Source organism: Artemia sp. Qi Xiang Cuo, chromosome 21 (genome assembly GCF_049724085.1).
Source record: "Artemia sp. Qi Xiang Cuo chromosome 21, ASM4972408v1, whole genome shotgun sequence".
In the NCBI taxonomy this organism is placed as follows: domain Eukaryota; kingdom Metazoa; phylum Arthropoda; class Branchiopoda; order Anostraca; family Artemiidae; genus Artemia; species Artemia sp. Qi Xiang Cuo.
This window is the reverse complement of record NC_142814.1, coordinates 46,924,628-46,947,335: the sequence shown is the minus strand read 5'-3', so window position 1 is coordinate 46,947,335 and position 22,708 is coordinate 46,924,628. Positions and strand designations below refer to the sequence as shown.

At 34.8% G+C, this 22,708-nt stretch overlaps 1 protein-coding gene across 2 annotated transcripts in view; it reads right to left on the bottom strand.

The window, feature by feature from the left end:
- LOC148939636 (cholinesterase-like) overlaps window positions 1-11,593 on the bottom strand; it is a 107,301-nt gene extending 95,708 nt beyond the window's left edge. The window contains exon 1 of one of the 2 annotated variants that reach the window (XM_089107175.1): window positions 11,479-11,593. The gene's annotated coding sequence lies outside the window, so the exon portion shown is untranslated. The remainder of the gene's footprint in view (window positions 1-11,478) is intronic. The other variant, XM_089107178.1, reaches the window with a different exon arrangement.
- Between the last annotated feature and the right edge of the window lie 11,115 nt (window positions 11,594-22,708).

The window sequence follows — 22,708 nt, the reverse complement described above, 5'->3', positions numbered from 1 at the left end:
AAATATACATTTTTTTTCTTTTTCAACAGAGTGTGTTAGTGCTACTCCTGTTTCGGTGGTACTTTCGGTTGGTTTTGAGCAGTGGTGGTTCTAGGACTGGGCAGAGGGGGGCAGCTGCCTTTCCCTCAGTTTTTCTCAAATTTGTCATTGTTTTCCTTTTATTTTATATTTTTCATTTACTATGGTATACCTTGCACCCCCCCCCCAGATTATGAGATCTGAAACCGCTTCTGGTTTTAAGTTTGATTTGATTATTAATAGTAATTTCTGTTCGTTTTTTGGGTTTCGTTTATTTATTTATATTGTTTTGAGTTCTTGATAGATCTGAATTACATTCTGACTTGATTTTTGCTTAGTTTAGCTCTTTACTTTTCTTTAACAAACTTGTGAAAGAAATGTTTTAAATTAATTTTTGTTCGGATTTTTTTTTGTTATTGGTTTATTACTATTATTTCTTTAATGGTAGTGTCAATCGTAGCAGTCGCAGTCGTACATATAGTAAGAACAGTTCCAGTAGTAGCCGTAATGTTAGTAGCCGTAATGTTAGTAACCGTAACGATAGCAGTCATAGCAGCATTTGAAGTATTAGTAGTATTTTGAGTGCTAGAATAGTGATATTATTTAAAAGATTTAAAAACATTGCACATAAGACGCGTTGTTATGATTCAAAAAGGTCATAACTGACATTTTCCAGAAATAATTGTTAAAACCGTTTGCTAATCTGTTCCCAAAGGGAGGAGGTCATCAAAACAGTGTGGATCAGGACAATAAAGGCGTGATTAAGCGTACATAATTCTGATGATCGTCTATTTGAGAACAACATAGCAAACGATATTTTGTAATCATTTCAGAAGCATGAAAATGTCATATAGCCTTATATATATATATATATATATATATATATATATATATATATATATATATATATATATATATATATATATATATATATATATATATATATATATATATATATATATATATATATATATATATATATATATATATATATATATATATATATATATATATATATATATATATATAAAGTAATTTCTTACATTCACTTTTTCCGTCAGTGACCGAGTTCTTGTCTGAAAATAAAGACCCAGCCAAAACTACAATTGCTTCTATTAGGGATATGCTTACAGTTCCGTCAATTGCGGGGAGGAGGGGGGCAATTGCCCCTGCCATTAGATTTTGAAACTACCCTTCTGGGTTATTTTTATTGAAAAATGGCTTTTTGGTATTGGCTTTTGAAAGAACAACAAAACTGCCCCCCCCCCTCCCCTAGACTTTGAAAATTAGTCTACATCTCCCTTAGACTGTGAAAAATACGTTTTTGTTCCCCCTTCTCCTAAATCTTTTTGATTTGACACCAATGTATGCGTGGAACACACTTGAGAAATTAAAGTAAAAAGGACACCGTAATAGCCTAAAAATCTTTTGCCTCCTGACCCATCTTTTGTATATTCATGTGACTGAACACACAGATTTTTACTATTTCACTATTTCTTGTTTACAATTTATTGAGTTATTAGGGCAGTATCACAATTTCGTCAGTGTTGCCACACTGATCTGAGAAATTAAAGAAGAAAGCTATAAATTTGAATACGTTTGCCATCCATGAAAATTTTGAACATGAGCGACATGTTGAATTTAAAAGACAACTTCACCTTCTTGAGCTGTTAGGTTCCATCGGCCAATGCTTTTAGCTCATTTTTTACTGATTTTTTGTCCACATTTTTTTTTTTTTTACATTTGGTACCCGCTGCAACTAAAATTGTATTAAATTGCTGCATAGGGGTTATTTTTCATTAATGAAAAAAAAAGAGACTTTTTCGCATTTTTTTGTTTTTGCCTTATATGGTTGTGCAAGTCTCAACTTCACCGATCCAAACAATCAGATTCCATTTTTACTGTCCTTCCTGCTTTAAAATAATAACAAAAAACTAGTTTTTGAAACTAAAAGTAAGGAGTAACCTTAAAATTAAGAACGAACAGAAATCATATCATGCATGAAATTGGCTGCTTACTCCTTTACCCCTTGTTCTTCACACTTAAGTTTCACTTATTCCTAATTCTTGAAGAGCAACTGCTGAAACACAACAGCCGTTGAACTGGAATACAAAGATTTTTTTAAAGCACTAAAAAACTTTGGCGCAAGGAGCGAGAGGTAGAAGAGGCCCCCCTCATATTAGAAATAATTTCTGTTAGTTTTAAGTTTAAATATTGCTCTTTACTTTCAGTGTCAAAAACCAATGTTTTTTATTATTTAGTTACTGATCAATTTAAAATCCAGCCAGAAAATACCCAGCCTCTGTGGAAAATTCCTTTTATCCTCATTAAAAAAAATTATTTAATGTTTAAATAAACTGAAACATGTATTTAAATAGGAAATAAGAAATGTTACCATATAAAATCACTGAAAACAAAAAACTCCTGGTAGCACTTGCATCCCCCCCCCCAAAAAAAAATATTAATCCCTAGCAAGGCTCATGGTACCCAGGCTTGCCCTTTTCACCCCTATGCCTTATAGGCATGTGAATGTCATAGTTTATTTACGGAAAAGACACTATTAACTCTCCCGCCTCCCCCACCCCAATACCAATAATAAAAGCACATTCAATAATACATCCAAGGAAATCAAACGAGATTAGACAACAATTCCCGAAAACTTATTCTATATTTATCTGAAGGGTCGATGACACTTTTTGGGCACTAAAGTATACTCTTTGAGGCATGTGGCCCCCTTCCTGTCAACACATTAACTAACTGCCCCTCCTTCATAATAGCTGATATGCACTTATACATTGCTATATTATGCAGCAAGTGAGTTTTTTAAGATGAAGCATTAAAATAAATCTCAGAAACATTTTCCTGAAATAAGGAGGGGTGTGTCAACCCACAATACCCTTATTCAGGATTACCCTAAATGACGAGAGATGAGAGAGTAATTCCTACCCCACACACACACAACAATCCTTTTCTACATATTTATGAGAAGGCTTATGGAGAAATTGACAATTTGGGCATTGAAATGTGCTCTTTTAGGCACGTGAACACCCCCGCCCCCAGTATCTATACTATGACCAACTGTCCATATTTCATAATACCTGTACAATTATATAGCACATGCACAATTATATATCACTAACCCTAACCACATGAAAAATTGAGCAAATCAACATATTTAAATTAAGCATTAAGATAATAAATGTCTAAATTTACTATGACGAAAACAATAAGAATTCCAAATAGGGATAGGTCCTTTTATTAGACAGTGAAACGAAAATATAAAACAAAGACTCTAAATATTTCGATGACACGGTCGGTCATCATCATCAGTAGAGCTACTGATGATGATGACCGACCGTGTCATCGAAATATTTAGAGTCTTTGTTTTATATTTTCGTTTCACTGTCTAATAAAAGGACCTATCCCTATTTGGAATTCTTATTGTTTTCGTCATAGAAAAGGCAGTGTGGTCATGGAGAATGATAGTAAATTTACTATTTATTTAATACAGTATTGACTTTTCAGGAACAAATATGCCACCGTGCAGCATTACTTTCTCTTCAACTGGAAAGCTGAATATTTAGTCTTTATACACTGTCAATCGATGGCAACTTTTTTGGGGCCAATTCACGGTTTGATAATACAAAATGGGAGAGAAGGCAACCCTTGCAGCACAATCTTTTAGGTCACCAAAAATAGACAGACTTCCAATTTTCGTTAGAATGAGCTCTTTCCTGATCTTCTAGGATTCTTAGATATGATACACTCACCCCTGGGAAAAAAACAATAAACATGCATATGTGAAAATCCACACTTTGGTAGATAGAAGTTTGAAACCCCAAGAGCAGGGTTGCCGGATATTCTGAACCTGATAGTGTACTTTTCATTAAGACTACTTCATTCTATGGGGACGTTCCCTTTTTAGAAAATCAGGCAAATTTTCTCAGGTTTGTTGCTTTTGATGGGTAACATGAAACTTAATGAACTTTTTATATTTGGAATCATATGCAGTGCAATAGCGCTGTAAAGTAAATAAAGATGTTGGCACAATATATTACTTATTTGTTTCTTTGTTTAGACCAGGGCACTTGGTATAAAAGGAGTTGTTGTAGAAACTTCGAAAAGGGCTTATTCGATTGGAAATGGGAAAGGCTTGTGCCCTTTTTTAAAGCTGAAAGAGATAGGAAGGAAACTAACACCCCTTCCTTGCCCACCATTTCTATAAACACATCCAATAAAAATTTTGAGATAGCCATTTTGTTCAGTGTAGTTCAAAGACCTTTAAAATATGTGTTTTGGGAGGACACTCCCTCCAAAACCCTCAGGGCAAGGGTTGTAAGCTATGCCCTGGGGGCATATAAGGTTTTTTTTTATAGAAAGCAGTCATAGAAACTTCAGAAGTGGCTTATTCGATTGGAAATTCAAAGGGCTAGTGCCCTTTCTAATAGTCGAAAGTGATTGGAGGGCTGCTAACCCCCCTCACACCCACCATTTCCCCAAACACATCCAATCAAAATTTTGAGATAACCATTTTGGGTACTTGGCCATTATATGGGCATTTCTAAAAAGTCAAGTTTGGTTAATGGTAATGAAAGAAAATAAAATAGGATGACTATATGATAGTTAAGAAACAAATTTAGGCTATATATTTGCACAATAAGGGGGGGGGGGGAGATTAAAGCATTGCATATATTAAATACGTAACCTAACTTGACCTAGGTACCTTCCCCCCCCCCGCCTAAACCCCCAAAAAACAACAGTTTAAATATCGCATAAGCAATGAAAACCAAGTTATGCATTCCATTAGGCCTTACTTTATAGCGGTGTCTTGAATTAACCTTTCAAAATGGTTTTTTGTGACTGGTTTCCTTGTAACTGCCCATATAATGCCCAAGTACCCCGTTTTGTTCAACGTAGTTAAAAGTTCTGGTAATTAGGTCATTGAGGACGACAACCCCCTACAGCCCTCAGGGGAAGGGTTGTAAGTTATGCCCTGGGGCATATAAGATTTTTACAGAAAGCAGTCATAGAAACTTCATAAGTGGCTTATTTGACTGGAAATTCAAAAGGCTAGTGCCCTTTCTAATAGTCAAAAGTGATTGGAGGGCAAGTAACCCCCCCCCTCACGCCCATCATTTCCCCAAACACATCCAATCAAAATTTTGAGATAGCCATTTTGTTCAACGTAGTTAAAAGTTCTGGTAATTAGGTCATTGAGGATGACAACCCCTTCCCCACAGCCCTCAGTGCAAAGTTTGTAAGTTATGCCCTGGGGGCATATAAGGTTTTTATAGAAAGTGTTGTCATAAAAACTTTAAAAAGGGCTCATTCGATTGAAAACTGAAAGGAATTCAAGCTCATTCGATGAAAACCGATTTGAAATTCAAAGGGCTAGTGCCCTTTTTAATAGTTGAAAGTGATTGGAAGGCAACTAACCCCTCTCTCACTCACACCCACCATTTCCCCAAACACAGCCAATCAGTATTTTGAGATAGCTATGTTGTTCAACATAGTGGAAAGTTCTGGAAATTAGGTCTTTGAGGACGATAATCCGCTCAGAGCCCCCAGGGAAGGCTTGTAAGTTATGCCCTGTGGGCATATAAGGTTTTTATAGAAAGCATTGTCATAGAAACTTCAAAAACGGCTCATTCAATTGGCTGGAAATTATGCCTTTAAAGATGACAACCCCCCCCCCCCCCTCCATAGCCCTCAGGGTGAAGGTTGTAAGTTATGCCCTGGGGGCATATAAGGTTTTTATAGAAAGCATTGTATTAGTAACTTCAAAAAGGGATCATTAGATTGGAAATTGAAAGGGCTAGTGCCCTTCTTAATAGTCAAAAGTGATTGGATTGCAACTAACCCCCCTATCACACCCACCATTTCCCCAAACACATCCAATCAAAATTTTGAAATAGCAATTTTGTTGAATGTAGTTGAAGGGTCTGGAAATTATGTCTTTGAGTATGACACATCCCCCATATCCCTCAAGGCTAAGGTTGTAATTTATGCCATGGGGGCATATAAGGTTTTTATAGAAAGTGTGGTCGTGAAAACTTGAAAAAGGGCTCATTTGATTGGAAATTGAGAGGGCTATTGCCCTTTTTAATAGTCGAAAGTAATTGAATGGGAGAATACCCCCCTCCCCCACCCATCAATCCTGGCATCACGAAATTTGCTGGAGGCAAAGGCTCGCCAGTCACTCGTAGAACAGGTGGTAATCGAAGTGAAAATACATCTGTCTTGGCTTGTATCAGTGGAAACAGAGAAAAACTCCCACCTCTAATAGTTTTCTCTGCAAAGAATACCTGGACCTCATGGATACCTGTAGATGGAGCTTACCCTGATGCATCTTACTCATCTACCAGAAAAGGGTGAATGACGTCTGATCTCTTGATTTGAATTCCAATTTCTTCCTCATGTAAAGGGAAGGGCACTCCTCATCTTAGATGGACATGGCTCCCATCTTTCTCTTGCCCTTGCCAAACTTGCAAACGAAAATAATGTGACAATTCCCAAGCTACCTCCACATGCTTCAACCTCTCAATAAAGTGGTTTTCAAAGGAATGAAAGTGTCTTATGATTAGAATCTCGTAAAATGGCAGAGGGAGCACCCTGGCAACATTCTGCAGAAGAAGGATTTTGTATGTCTCTCATCAAAGGTATGGGATACCTATCTCCCTCCTAGTCTGATTGAAAAGTTGTTCAAAGCAACTGGAATCTTTGATCTAAGTGTTCAATGAGAGTAAACCCATCTGTAATTGACCAGACCAAGTTTGAACCTACCAAGTTGAGATGCTATGCACAAATGAAAAAGGAACAAGACAGAGAGGCAGGCACAACTAAAGTCACAACCACTATCAACACTGAACTAGAAAAAATTACCTTTTCTGTTACCTTCAGTCCAAGGAAGTTGTTTGGCAACCAATCAAAAACTTTTCAAGATTCTTCTTGACTCAATCAAGCACCCTGACCTACCATCAGTTTCAGGAATAGAAAAAATAGAAGAAAACTGCAAGAGAGGCAAAAGTGATAACATCAAAAGAATATCTAGAGGTGCGTATAAGGGAAGAAAATCTGAAAGCTGAAGGCAAAGGAAAGAAGAAAAGTTCAGATGAGAAGGGTGTGAAATTGGAAAAAAACTCTTCCTAAGAGGGAAGCAAATAGAGATTTGAGTGATAGTAAATCAGAAATCAGCCTTGAACTTGGCTCTGATGAGGATGCTCAGAGTATTCAAGATACTATTCAAGAAAGTGACAGTGATGACAAGGAGACACCCAGTAAGCAAAAGATTGTTTCCAAGCTAAATGAGTACTATGCAGTTAGATATGATGCCAGGAATGATGAACAAGGTTGGTACATAGGGAGAGTTCTAGACCTTCCTGACAAGGGAAAAGTTAAGCTCAAGTTTCTTCACTGCTTGAGCCTTACCACCTACTCTTTCAATTGGCCAAAGACAATATTGATATTGTGGATAACAAATACATTTTTGCAGGGCCAGTAAACTTAGTGAGAATCAGACCATTTGAAATACCCCAAATCCGTCAGGTTATTGTATTGTACAAGGCAGTTACTGGCAAGCGTCAGTAGATCTTTGTTTTATGCCCATACACGTAAGCTACAACATATATGAGTCACTTTTTGTATCTGAAGTCAAACCATGATTTGTGTGATATATTTTTCTTTTTTTAAATACAAGCAATCATTTAAATTTACTAATTGGTGCATCTTGGCTAAGATATTTGGAATGTTTATCTGTTGGGTAAGTCTGACACTGTTGGAGTTATCCCAAAGCAGCAGAAAAAATATGGTCTGGCCTTTAGATGCCAGTCAGTTTGACATAAAAATTGTTTGCTTATGGACTTATAATGATTCCTTGATGCCCTTTAACATGGTGAGGTCATATTATTTTTGACATATTGTCTAAAAAAGCTAGTAGGGTATGTTGCACTTCCCCCAAAGCTGGGGTAAGTCCAACATAGCAGACTGCACCAACTTTGAGACCTGATGATGGGTTACAAGAACAGTATATGGGAAAATCAGAAAGTGAATAATGTGGGAAACTTTTGTAAAAAAAAAAGGTTGATAGAAGATGATATGAGATACTCATAAAAAAAAATCTTGAGAGTCAATTTAACAGAAAAAACATGTTAAGGTGTTGGACTTTCCCTGATTCACCCTAATTCAGAAATAAGTTTTCCATAGTTTTTGCTATTTGTGGAATGGGGTAAGTGTGAGTTTATCTACCTTGAGTTTGTTCATTGAAATATTTGTCTATTTTCACCTATTGGAAATTTGATGAAACAATTATTTTCAGTTATCAGTTTCTTTTTCTCTGGTTTTAGTTCTGAAAATGTAATTCCTGTTATTTTAGTAGAATTTTAAGCCACATCTCTGGTTTTTTTTCTAAATTAAAGAAATTTATTTGCAGATCTTTGAAACCTCATAATTGAGATTTAGCAAAGTTTTAAAGCTGAAAACGGTTTTAAAAATAATATGATGCAAAACAAATAAGCCACAGGGCCTCTACAAAAAAATTTTAAATTGAAAAAAAAAATTGCAGGCACTTTCACTGTAGTATTTGTTCAGTTCCTGCTTGAACAAATTTAATGAGTTAGCATTGATGACTTCAGAGGGGAGCTTGCTCCAGTGTTGTTTTACTTGGTTCTTGAATGTACAATGGCCAGTCTTTTTGGAACCTTTCCTGTTGAAGCTTGAGGTTGGGACCACAAAGATTCATGTGGCTGATGCAGAGAAAATCAGCAGCCTGGATGTTTTCATAGCCGTTACAGCAAAGCTTATATAACTCAATAAAGTCTCCTCAGTGCTGCTGATAAGCTAGGGAGGGAATTTTTAGCTTGCGGAGCTTATCTTTGTAAGGTAAGTTTCACAGAACAGGACAAAGTTTTGTTAATCGTCTTTGAACTTTTTTAAGAGCTTTGATGTCTTTGTGGTAAAAGGGATGTATACTACAATGACCATAATCAAGGATTGGCTGTACTAAAGCTTTGTAGAGAAGGCAAAGGGTCTTATCATTTCCAAAAGTGAGGTTGTGCCTTAAAACTCCTGCAACACAGTTTTCTTTCCCAATAATGGGGTTGTAGTAGGCCCGGAAGTCAAGGTTGCTGTCAATGACAACTCCCAAGTTGTGCTCTTCCTGGCATGATGTGATTGGTAAGTCTCCTAGTCTTTATTCATAGTGGATAGTAGCAACTATCCACCCCTACTATCTTTCTTGTTGTTCATTTAATCAGAAGATCTGTTTTGCAAGGTTTCACTTTGATAACTTTTGATCACTTTTGATAACTTTTTAAAAATTGTTAAAGATCATGAAAGGTCACTGTCCTCTAGAGGGAGAAGGAGTGGAGATGAGCCCCTTTCCAAAATAGAAAAAAGTAACTAAACTAGAATTCTACAATTTCTTTTTCTCTGGTCTTAGTTCTGAAAATGCACTTCCTGTTATTTGAGTAGAATTTTAAGCCATATCAATGTTTTTTTTTTCAAAATTTAGCAAATGTGTTTGTGTATCTTTGAAACCTCATAAATTGGGATCAAGCAAAGTTGTGAAGTTGAAAACCATTTTCTTGTACTTCCTTAGATAAATAGTTAACAAATACTATTATTTAAATACATATATATTGAATAGACCTATACCTCCTGATGCCTTTTTTTAGGCTCTTACACATAATAATCATTTTTGCTTGAAATGACTATTATCAACTATATATATATATATACCAATTCTGTATATATTTGCACATTAGGGGGGAGGGGAAAAGTTTAAACTTACCTCTTGTTTACATCAGAAATAAAATTACCCCCACCCCCTAATGTGCAAATATATACCCTGAATTGGTATATATAGGGGTGGGGCTAAAATTCATTTCCAACCAAAATGATTATTATATTCAGGTAAATTTTTACCTAATCATATTATTGAGTTTCAAATAAAGTGAATATACCATTTGATGTCTTTTTATGCAGATTAAAAATATAACAATCATTTCTATCAGAAATTAATTTTAGCCCCCCCTCCTATATATGTCAATTCAGGATATATATTTGCAAATATGGGGGTGGGGGTTAGGTTAGGGGGCTCAAATTCATTTCCAATAGAAATGATTATCATATTTGTAATCAGCATAAAAAAGGCATTGAATGGTGTATTCACTTTATTCCTAACTCAATAATATGATTTGGTAAAAACGTACCTATATTTGTAAAGACCATAAAAAAAAGGCATTGAATGGTATATTCAACTTCCCCCCCCCCCGAATGTGCAAATATATACCCTGAATTGGTATATATAGGGGTGGGGGCTAAAATTCATTTCCAACAAAAATGATTATTATATTTGTAAAGGGCATAAAAAAGCCAGTAAATTTTTACCAAAGCATATTATTGAATTTCAAATAAAGTGAATATACCATTTGATGCCTTTTTTTATGCTGATTATGAATATAACAATCATTTCTATTGGAAATGAATTGTAGCCTCCCCCCCCCCTATATATATCAATTCAGGATATATATTTGCAAATATGGGGGGGAGGGCTAAAATTCAATTTCCGATAGAAATGATTATTATATTTGTAATCAGCATAAAAAAAAGGCATCAAATGGTGTATTCACTTTATTACTAACTTAATAATATGATTTGGTAAAAATTTACCAAAAAGACATTGAGTGGTATATTCAATTTAGTTGCAACTCAATAATACAATTTGGTAAATATTTACCCTTCATTTAAGCAGAAGATCTACTTTGCAAGGTCAGATTTTTAGAGGTCAGGGCCCTTTAGAGGGAGAAAGAATAGAGGTAGTCACCCCTCAAAATACCTTCTCAGGTCATACTTTAGTCTGTAGACCCCTCCCTAAGAGTTTCATTTTCTAACCCTTTTCCAAGATAGCAAAAAGTAGCTAAACTAGAATTTTACCCAGTTAAAAAAGTGGTAAAGTTCTACCAAATCATGTTATTGAGTTAGGACTAAAGTGAATACACCATTTGATGCCTTTTTTTTATGCTGTTTACAAATACAATAATCATTTCTTTTGGAAATGAATTTCAGCCCCCCCCCCCCCCTATATATCCCAATTCAGGGTTAGGTTAGGTATAGCCTATATAGGGGGGAGGGGTCTGATGTTCATTTCCAATAGAAATGATTATTATATTCATACACCATTCAATACCTTTTTTATGATGATTATGAATATAATAATCATTTCTATTGGAAATGAATTTCAGCCCCCCCCCCCCTTCCTATATATGCCAATTCAGGGTTAGGTTGTAAATATATACCCTGAATTGGCATATATAGGGGGAGGGGGCTGAAATTCATTTCCGATAGAAATGATTACTATATTCGTAATCAGCATAAAAAAAGGCATTGAGTGGTATATTCACTTTATGCGTAAGTCAATAATATGATTTGGTAGAACTTTACCAAAAAAGTTAGGCTACTTACAATATCATTTCAAATCACATTCACATGGCCTATGATTCTATCATAAGGCAATTACCATCCTTCTTTCACATCTATCCTATGACTGAATTAATTTAGCAGCTGTCATCCTATCAAAATATTAAAAATTTCTGGCAATGATACGCCATCTATACAAATCTGCAACGCTACCGAAATAGAAATCTCAGTGAAAGTTCAGCTTTTTAGTATGGTAAAAGTAAAAAAAAGCAGCTGTTCAAAAGGAGACGTCATAGAAAAAAGACACATCTTTAAATTGCTAATTTTATTGTTATTCACAATAGGGAGTGGAGGTAAAGTAAAGCGGGTCTGCATGCTTCATGTGTTAGGTAAGCTTATTCTGCATATCATTTAGTAAGAATTGTTTTCTAACTTCACACTGTCTAAATACTCTACCTTCCTCCTCTAATGTACAAATATATAGCCCAAATTATATATTTGCCATTTATTCTGTCACTTCTCTTTATCTTGTCTCGTGCCAAGCTGAAAGAAACTAATAAAAAATCTGGTTCTATAATGCGTCAATGAATGAACAACTTGAGCGGTAGGGGGTATATCATACAAGTACCTTTATTTCTATAGTTTTGGCAATTCATCCAAGCCTCCCTTTAATGACTTCATTTGACCCTAGGCCATATAGAATAAACCTAACTTAATAATTGATAAAAATTGATTAAAAAACAAATAAAAAGGGAAAATACACAAGGAAAAATGATTCTTTAATGCTTGTTATATATATATAAAGAAAGAATTCCAAAATTTCTTAGGCTAGTTATTTTATGTAGCCTAGGGCTCTATACACCATTAGTGGGGGGCTGGGGATGAATTTGTCAAAAACTCGAAAACAACTAACAAAAGAAGTTTGTAGAATTGACGAAAAATAAAGCAAGAAAAAGGGTTTTAATTTTGATAAAGCAGTGAATAAATACAATAAAATAAACACTTAATCGAAAAAGCACACTTTGAATATTTCGGCCCTACGTTCGGGAGTCTTTCTCAACGGAAAAAAAGAGAAAATGAAACTAAAAATGTTCTTTTTTAAAACTTAACTTACATCAAAATAAAACATACTAAACACACGAAGAGAAAGAAAAAACAAAAGAAAAGATATATAAATAAATAAGTAGGAATCAAAACTCACATAATAAATAACATATAATATTATTGTAGAATTGAATTGTTGATTTTGCGCAGTCGTATGTCAGGTTTGTAAACTTTGTTATTCCAGTAAAGAGAATTAGACAATCCAATCTTATAAACCGATTTTATATGCTTCATTTTTCCATTGATAATTCTCAGTCTCGTCTAAAGACTGTAGTTTGTCAGTAGGAAAATGCCTTTGGTGTTTTGCGCCGAAACAGCACCATCAAAAAAGAAAATTTTTCATCCTGCGTGTAAGGAAAGAGTCTTTTATCTTGAAAAAAAAAACTGTGAAAAATCCACTCCATTCTCTAATTCCTTGGAAGCAAAAGTAACCTACTTTAACTATACTCAGTGAGCAAGAGAAGCAAATACAATCTATTGTATCTGTCATGCTAAAAGTATTAAATTCACCCTTTTCTAAAGCAGCAAGCACGGTCAGGGATTTTGTCCGTTTTTATTTGGGCATTGCAGACAAATCGGAAAACAAACCGATCAATAACAAATAATTACTTCATTGAAATTGTTAACACAGCTGCTTCCTTCTGCTGTAGAACTTTTCAGACTAATCAAATGCATCAAAAAACATTAAACTGCTCAACCCTGTCAACTCTTTCTATGTTGGTCCAAGAAAATTGGGAAAGACCATTTCCAAACAGAAATTATAAGTTCTATCGTCCTATTTTTGTGAACAAAATGATTTTGCCGCGAGAAAGTGGAGTTTTCTGCGATTTAATCCTACCAAACTAGAATTTCCCCATGGAAGATGACATTGCAATCGATTAAAAAGTTTAAGATAGCCAATCAATTTAAGAGTACCACAACACTATTTATTGAGATTACACAAGTAGCAAAAGCAGTAAAAGCAGCAATTGTAAAAGCAGCAAGGTAATGCAGCATGGTTGCACATTCCTTCCTGAAAAGTCATGAAGTCCATACATAATTAATGGTTAAGATTAGATCAAGCAAGTTTCACTAATTTCACCTAAATCAGTCGGTAAAAATTACTCGACAGTTAGTAAAATCATTGATGTCCCTCCGAAAATTTTAGCTAGTGATGTGTCTGGTTGGTACCAGACCAAGTCCTTTGAAAGTATTTATTAATACTTCTATTCTTTTGTTTCTGCGCATGTCCATCACACGGCAGCTCTACAGTTCCCCACTAAGTTTATGCTTTCAGACTATTCTCTTTTTCCTTTACCTTACCCTGCTATTAGAAATAAGCCCTAAAAAAAAAAAGAAGAATTAACATAAGCAAGAATGTAAAAACAATCCCTATAGGGATTCTGCACCGTACATTCTGCCGTATATAAAATGAGGAGAATATTCCAAAAATTTTTCTGATTTTGTTATTTTCATTTGTCATACTTTCTCTTTGGCTGGTCTATTTTGAATTCAGGCAGAATTTTCCGGGGGAGAATCTAGGGCCAAACAAAAAGCGGGTCAAGCCCTGAATTGTGTGGGAGGATGTGGTAAGTAAAGATTCAAAGGAAATAGGAACTTCTTGGGGAATCCTGAAAAGGCCAAGATCACAGGAAAGCTTCAGCTCAATAACATAGAAGTTATGTAGGTGCGACTGGATTTCGTCAATGAGTACGCCTAGGTACCTCCCATAGCCCTTTTTTGGGCGCTTGATCTTTCCTCGAGAAGTCATTATTTTTGTTATTGCCACTTGTATATTCTTACTAAATCCAAAAACGTGTCAAAATGAAAATGAAGAGCAAAGACACAAGCGGTTAGAAAACAAAAGGTGGCGTGTCAAAAATCAAAATGAAGAGCAAAAACATACGCGGTTAGAAGGCATGCGACAACGAGTATGTGAGTAAGTCAAAAATGAAAATGAAGAGCAAATACACACGTGTTTAGAAGAACAGCGGTGGCGTGTCGAAAATGATGTACATCCTATAAGCATTTCTAATGACATTATATGTGACACCATTTGTAGTTTTTGCCAGAAGAAAGATCACGGATGCGTGTTTATTTATTTTTTTTCCCCAAGGGGTGATCGCATTGACCCAGTGGTCCTAGAATATCGGAAGAGGGCTCATTTGCACGGGAATTAAAAGCTCTAATGCCTTTTTTGAGTGACCAAAAAATTGGAGAGCAACTAGGCACCTTTCCACGCCTCTTTTTTTCCCGAAATTCTTTTTTTTTTCAAGATAGCCATTTTCTTCAGCATAGTTGAAAGGCAGAATAACTATGCTTTTGGAGATATAATGACCCCACAACCTATGGGAAAAGGTCTTTAAGCTACAAAGTTTGCTCACTGTTTACGTGTATTATTTGTTAGTGGAAAGTATGCATACATTTTTCAGGTGTGGAGGGGAATTGCTGGTGAGGTTTTTCACGGGTATAATTTTCCATGGGGAGGAAAGTTTTCAGGGGGTGAAATTTTCGGGGGAAATTTTACGCTAGGGGAATTTGCCAGAATTCTGATACGAAATTCTTCTTATGTCTTGCTTTTTCCTTGGTGAATCAATTTGACGCATGCAGATGTTAAGGATAACTGTCCGCGGTAAGTTTTCATTAGGGTAGAATTGTCTAGACAATAAATTTGTGGGGAGGAGGGATTTTTCCGTGGATTTGTGGCCAGGTTTCCAGCCATCATTTCAAAAACGATTAAAAATTAAATAAAAAAAACAATTATTTTTAACCGAAAGTAAGGAGCAACACTAATACTTAAAACGAACAGAAATTATTACGTATAGGAGGGAGGTTGCTCCTCCTTGACAACTCGCTCTTGACGCTAAAGTTTGAATTCTGTCCGGATTCTTTAATAACGACTCCTGAAACACTATGTTCGTTTAATTAGAACAATAAAAAGCTTTTTTTAAAAGTACCAAAATACTTTACAACAACAACGAAATCTCTTATAATAAATGTTCGCTATTATTCTCTGGAAAAGCAGAAACTAGTCGAGCGTTTTTTTCAATTTCAGTTGTTTCTGATGCAACAGCTAAAGGGTTGGACTTAGAGAGCTTAATTGCAGATGAATTCAGTAAAATAAGAAAAATATACCGCTAATTATTTTGGCCTTTGCATCAGACAATGAAAGTGTCATGCTAGGGTCCAAAAATGGCTTAGAAAAGTCTTTGAAGGATGATCTTCCATGGCTTGCAACTGTCGGTTGTACCTGCCGTTCGTTTGCCCTTTGCTCAGCAGCTGCGTGTGATGTCATAGACCCTTGTGTTTTGCAGTTCAGTCATGATACTTTTTAGTTTGATTGCGTTTAGCCCCAAATGGAAAATGAGATTTAGACAGTGCCAAACATTTCCTGATATAGCCGAGCGCTGTCTGGTTTACCCTATTTAAACGAGATGGCTGGCGATGGAGAGTGTGGCTTGATGTCTTCTAAAGCAATATGGGACACTTAACCTTATATTTTCAATATTGTCTGGCAGATTATAAACCATCTGCTAATGTCCTATACAACACACTAATAAACAATGATTTTTAATTATATTATATGTTCCTAGGTTGATTTCTTACAGTGGTGAACCGACTTAAAAAACGATATAGACAGGTTAGAAGTCTAAGAAAATTCGTTAAGAGTCTTAATTTTGGTTTGTTAGTGCACCATATAAGCATTTCTTATGACATCACATAAGTATTTTCTTATATGATGTCATGAATAGCATAAATACGATTGTTGAACTTCCAACATATCAGTGATTTAAATAATATAATGTCTGTTAGAAGGCCCAAAAAACAGAAATTTGTAGTTGCAGTGACGATTCTTTGGGACTAACACCTGAGCTATCAAACGTGATAAGATGTGAAAATCAACAACCTGAACCCTCAATTGTAACAACATCAATACGGGCAGCTAAAGCAAAAAGGCCATTGCTAAATTGTCTGAAGTAATCAAAATCCAAAAACGTGTCAAAAATGAAAATAAAGAGCAAAGACACGGGTGGCAAGAAGATATACGACACCGATCATGTGAGATGAGTCAAAATGAAAGTGCAGAGCAAAGACAAAAGCTATTAGAATACAAGCGGCGGCGTGTCAAAAATGAAAATGAAGAGCAAAGAGACACGCGGTTAGAAGAGATGCGACACCGAGCATATGAGCAAGTCAAAAATAAAAGTGAAGAGCAAAGAGACACGCGGTTAGAGGAAAAGCTGTGGTGTGTCAAAAATGAAAATGAAGAGCAAAGACACATGCGGTTAGAAGACATGCGACACCGAGCATGTGAGCAAGTCAAAAATGAAAATTAAGAGCAAATACACACGCGGTTAGAAGACTTGCGAAACCAAACATGTGAGCGAGTCAATGAAAATCAACCTGGACAACGAGAATCAAAACATGTCAAAATTGAAAATAATAGTGATGATGATTGAGTTTGGGATGTTGACATGGATAAGGTCATCAATACCTACTATACCTTTGTTTAAAAGAACAAAGGTTCGGCAATATTTATTTCATAATGACGAAAGACAAGCCGAGATAAAACGAAACAAACGAATTAAAAATGATAGCGATTATGATTGGATTTTGGATTTTGACATGGATAAGGTCATCAATGCCTATTATATATTTGAAAATCAAAATCCTGGACTAGATAACTCGTTGAAAGAAAAAGACATTTTTGTCCCCCACATGAACAATTAAAAGAAACAAAGGTTAGGTGATATGTCCTTCGTAATGACAAAAGACAAGCCGAGGCAAAAGAAGAAATTTTTGTCCCACCCTAATGAACAATTAAAAGGAACAAAGGTGGCCATCAATGCCTACCATACCTTTGAAAATCAAAATTTTTGTCTAGATAAATCTTTGAGGGAAAAATAATTTTTTGCGTGAAACTACCAAGCGTGAAACTACCGCAAATCAGCGTCGATAAATAAATGAAACCCAAAACGAACAGAAATTACAATAATTAACCGAGTCAAACTCAAAACGAGCAGAAATTAACATAAGTTGGGCGCAAAACCCCTATGCCTTCCCAAGGCCAAAACAAAATTTGTACTTTACTGAAAAAATATAAATGTTTTTACTTTTATAACTTTAATAAATCAAATAATATAAACATTTTGATTACTAAATATCAGGATATGTATATTAACCTGACAATGAACATTCATTTGTATTTTTTCAGTAAAGTGCAAATTTTGTTCTGGCCTTGGGGAGGCCTAGGGTTTTTGCGGCCAACTTATGCTAATTTCTGCTCGTCTTGAGTTTGACTCTGTTAATTATTGTAATTTCCGTTTGTTTTGGGTTTCATTTATTTATCGATGCTGATTTGTGGTAGTTTCACGCTTGGTAGATTATTTGATTTTATTTTTGCTATTTTTTGTTTAATGGAGTTCTTTACTTTTCTTTGAAAAACTTATTTTGTCGAAAAAATTTTTAAGTTAATTTCTGTTCGTTTTATATTGATATAGTCTTTTCAGGGAAAAAGAAAATAATACTTTCAATTTATTCGTTTTTTAAGACTTTATAATTTGGCCTGCAAAATTTTGATTGAATGTGTTTTGGAAAACGGTGGGCGTAGGAGGGGCGTTTGTAACTATCCCATCACTTTCAACTATTAAAAAGGCTTTAGCCCTTTCAATTTCCAATTGAATGAGCCCTTTTGAAGTTTCTACGACAGCTCTTTCAATAAAAACTTTATATGACCCAGGGCATAAATTACAATCATTGCCCTTACTAACCCTTACTAACCTATTTCTAATGAAACATTTCCAGTCACATATTTACCGGGTTCTAAATAACTACCATTTTTACCCCCTCAAAACTTAATTTCCCCCCTAGCATTATATTGGCTTACACTGAAAATAATTGAACAGAAAAAATAAAAGCCCGATAAATACTTACTAGTCAGTGTGACAAACACAGCGCAACGTTTGGCTAATAGCTATAAAATACAATAAAAAAAATATCTGTCGAGGAGGTATCATTAGCAATAACCTATTTCTGATGAAGCATTTCAAGTCACATGTTTACCAGATACTAAATAACTACCATTTTTACCCCCCTCAAAACTTAATTTCCCCCCTGGTATTACATTGGCTTACACTGAAAATTAAAATATGAAACGGGTAGCAATCTTATATCCAGTGGTGTGTTTCCTGGGCCGAAGGTATACTGTGTGGAAACGCACAACAAGGATAGATTTTTTGTAAAAAAAAATTATTTTCAAGTCATCCACTCGAGTTTTTCGCAAGCAATACGTCCCACACTGTCACACTATAATCACTCTAAGTCTACCCACTGCCTTCACCCCATCTCCAATCAACCCTACCCCCCATGAACACTTTGAGACATCTTTTTTAGAAAAATTTGATGTCAATTAAGCCACTTGGGTTCTTTTTCAAGTACTACGCCCCCCACTATCACAATATAACTTGTTGAAGATATTTTTCTGGCATCAACCTATCTCCTCAATAACATTTTTATGACATTTTTGTAAAAAAAATGATTTCAAAATCATCTACTCAAGTTATTCGCAAGTAATGCGTCCAGCACTATCACATATTAGCTACCCTAGGTCTAACCGCTGCCTTCGCCCCATCTCCAATCAATCCATCCCCCCATGAACACTTTTCAGACATTTTTTCAGACAAACGTTGCCTTGTGTTTGTCACACCAACTAGTAAATATTTATTGGCCTTTTATTTCTTCTGTTCAATTATTTTCACTGTAAGGCAATATAATACTAGGGGTGAAATTAAATTTTGAGGGGGGTAAAAATGGTAGTTACTTAGTACCCGGTAAACATATGACTTGAAATGCTTCATTAGAAATAGGTTATTGCTAATGATACCTCCTCGACAGACTTTTTTTATTGTATTTCATAGCTATTAGCTGAACGTTGCGTTGTGTTTGTCATACCAACTAGTAAATATTTATCGGGCTTTTATTTTTTCTGTTCAATTATTTTCAGTGTAAAGCAATATAATGCTAGGGGGGAAATTAAGTTTTGAGGGGTGTAAAAAAGGTAGTTATTTAGTACCCGGTAAACATGTGACTTGAAATGCTTCATTAGAAATAGGGTATTGCTAATGTTACCTCCTCGACATATATTTTTTTATTGTATTTTATAGCTATTAGCCAACCGATGTGCTGTGTTTGTCACACCAACTAGTAAATATTTATCGGGCTTTTATTTTTTCTGTTCAATTATTTTCAGAGTAAGCCAATATAATGCTGGGGGGGAAATTAAGTTTTGAGGGGGGTAAAATGGTAGTTATTTAGTACTTGGTAAACATGTGACTTGAAATGCTTCATTAGAAATAGATAATTGCTAATGATACCTCCTCGACATATATTTTTTTTAATTGTATTTTATAGCTATTAGCCAAACGTTGCGTTGTGTTTGTCACACCAACTAGTAAATATTTATCTGGCTTTTATTTTTTCTGTTCAATTATTTTCAGTGTAAGCCAATATAATGCTAGGGGGAAATGAAGTTTTGAGGGATGTAAACATGGTAGTTATTTAGTACCCAGTAAACATGTGACTTGATATGCTTCATTAGAAATAGGTTATTGCTAATGATACCTCCTCGACAGATATTTTTTTATTATATTTTATAGCTATTAGCCAAAGGTTGCGTTGTGTTTGTCACACCAACTAGTAAATATTTATCGGGCTTTTATTTTTTCTGTTCAACTATTTTCAATGTAAGCCAATATAATGCTAGGGGGGAAATTAAGCTTTGAGGGTTGTAAAAATGACAGTTATTTAGTACCCGGTAAACATGTGACTTGAAATGGTTCATTAGAAATAGGTTATTGCTAATGATACCTCCTCGACAGATATTTTTTTATCGTATTTTACAGCTATTAGCCAATCGTTGCGCTGTGTTTGTCACACCAACTAGTAAATATTTATCGGGCTTGAAATATGACTTTAGTCACATAAACATGTGACTTGAAATGCTTCATTAGAAATAAGTTATTGCTAATGATACCTCCTCAACAAATATTTTTTTATTGTATTTTATAGCTATTAGCCAAATGTTGCGTTGTGTTTGTGACACCAACTAGTAAATATTTATCGGGATTTTATTTTGTCTGTTCAATTATTTTCAGTATAAGCCAATACAATGCTAGGGGGGAAATTAAGTTTTGAGGGGGGTAAAAATGGTAGTTATTTAGTACTTTGTAAACATGTGACTTGAAATGCAACATCAGAAATAGGTTATTGCTAATGATACCTCCTCGACAGATATTTTTTTAAATTGTATTTTACAACTATTAGCAAAACGTTGCGTTGTGTTTGTCACACAAATTAGTAAATATTTATCAGGCTTTTATTTTTTCTGTGCAATTATTTTCAGTGTAAGCCAATATAATGCGAGGGGTGGGGGGGAATTGAGTTTTGAGAGGGGTAAAAATGGTAGTTATTTAGTACCCAGTAAACAGTTGACTTGAAATGCTTCATTAGAAATAGGTTAATGCTAATGATACGTCCTCGACCGATATTTTTTATGGTATTTTATAGCTATTAGCCAAACGTTGCGTTGTGTTTGTCACACCAACTATTAAATATTTATCGGGCTTTTATTTTTTCTGTTCAATTATTTTCAGTGTAAGCCAATGTAATGCTAGGGGGAAATTAAGTTTTGAGGGGGGTAAAAATGGTAGTTATTTAGTACCTGGTAAACATGTGACTTGAAATGCTTCATCAGAAATAGGTTATTGCTAATGATACCTCCTCGACTGATATTTTTTTTATTGTATTTTACAGCTATTAGCCAAACAGTGCGTTGTGTTTGTCACACAAACTAGTAAATATTTATCAGGCTTTTATTTTTTCTGTGCAATTATTTTCAGTGTTAGCCAATATAATGCTAGGGATGGGTGGGGGAATTAAGTTTTGAGGGGGGGTAAAAATGGTAGTTATTTAGTACCCAGTAAACATGTGACTTGAAAAGCTTCATTAAAAATTAGTTATTGCTAATGACACATCCTTGACCGATATTTTTTATTGTATTTTATAGCTATTAGCCAAATGTTGCGTTGTGTTTGTCACACTAACTAGTAAATATTTATCGGGCTTTAATTTTTTCTGTTCAATTATTTTCAGTGTAAGCCAATATAAGACTAGGGGGAAATTAAGTTTTGAGGGGGGTAAAAATGGTAGTTATTTAGTACCCGGTAAACATGTGACTTGTAATGCTTCATTAGAAATAGGGTATTGCTAATGATACCTCCTCGACAGATGTTTTTTTATTGTATTTTATAGCTATTAGCCAAACGTTGCGTTGTGTTTGTCACACCAACTAGTAATTATTTATGGGGCTTTTATTTTTTCTGTTCAATTATTTTCAGTGTAAGCCAATATAATGCTATGGGAGAAATTAAGTTTTCAGGGAGTAAAAATGGTAGTTTTTTAGTACCCGGTAAACATGTGACTTGAAATGCTTCATTAGAAATAGGTTATTGCTAATGATACGTCCTCGACAGATATTTTTTATTGAATTTTATAGCTATTAGCCAAACGTTTTGTTGTGTTTGTCACACCAACTAGTAAATATTTATCGGGCTTTTAGTTTTTCTGTTCAATTATTTTCAGTGTAAGCCAATATAATGCTAGGGGGGAAATGAAGTTTTGAGGGATGTAAACGTGGTAGTTATTTAGTACCCAGTAAACCTGTGACTTGAAATGCTTCATTAGAAATAGGTTATTGCTAATGATACCTCCTCGACAGATATTTTTTTATTGTATTTTATAGCTATTAGCCAAAAGTTGCGTTGTGTTTGCCAAATCAACTAGTAAATATTTATCGGGCTTTTGTTCGGCTCAATTATTTTCAATGTAAGCCAATATAATGCTAGGGGGGAAATTAAGTTTTGAGGGTTGTTAAAATGATAGTTATTTAGTACCCGGTAAACATGTGACTTGAAATGCTTCATTAGAAATAGGTTATTGCTAATGTTACCTCCTCGACATATATTTTTTTATTGTATTTTATAGCTATTAGCCAACCGATGTGCTGTGTTTGTCACACCAACTAGTAAATATTTATCGGGCTTTTATTTTTTCTGTTCAATTATTTTCAGAGTAAGCCAATATAATGCTAGGGGGGAATTAAGTTTGGAGGGGGGTAAAAATGGTAGTTATTTAG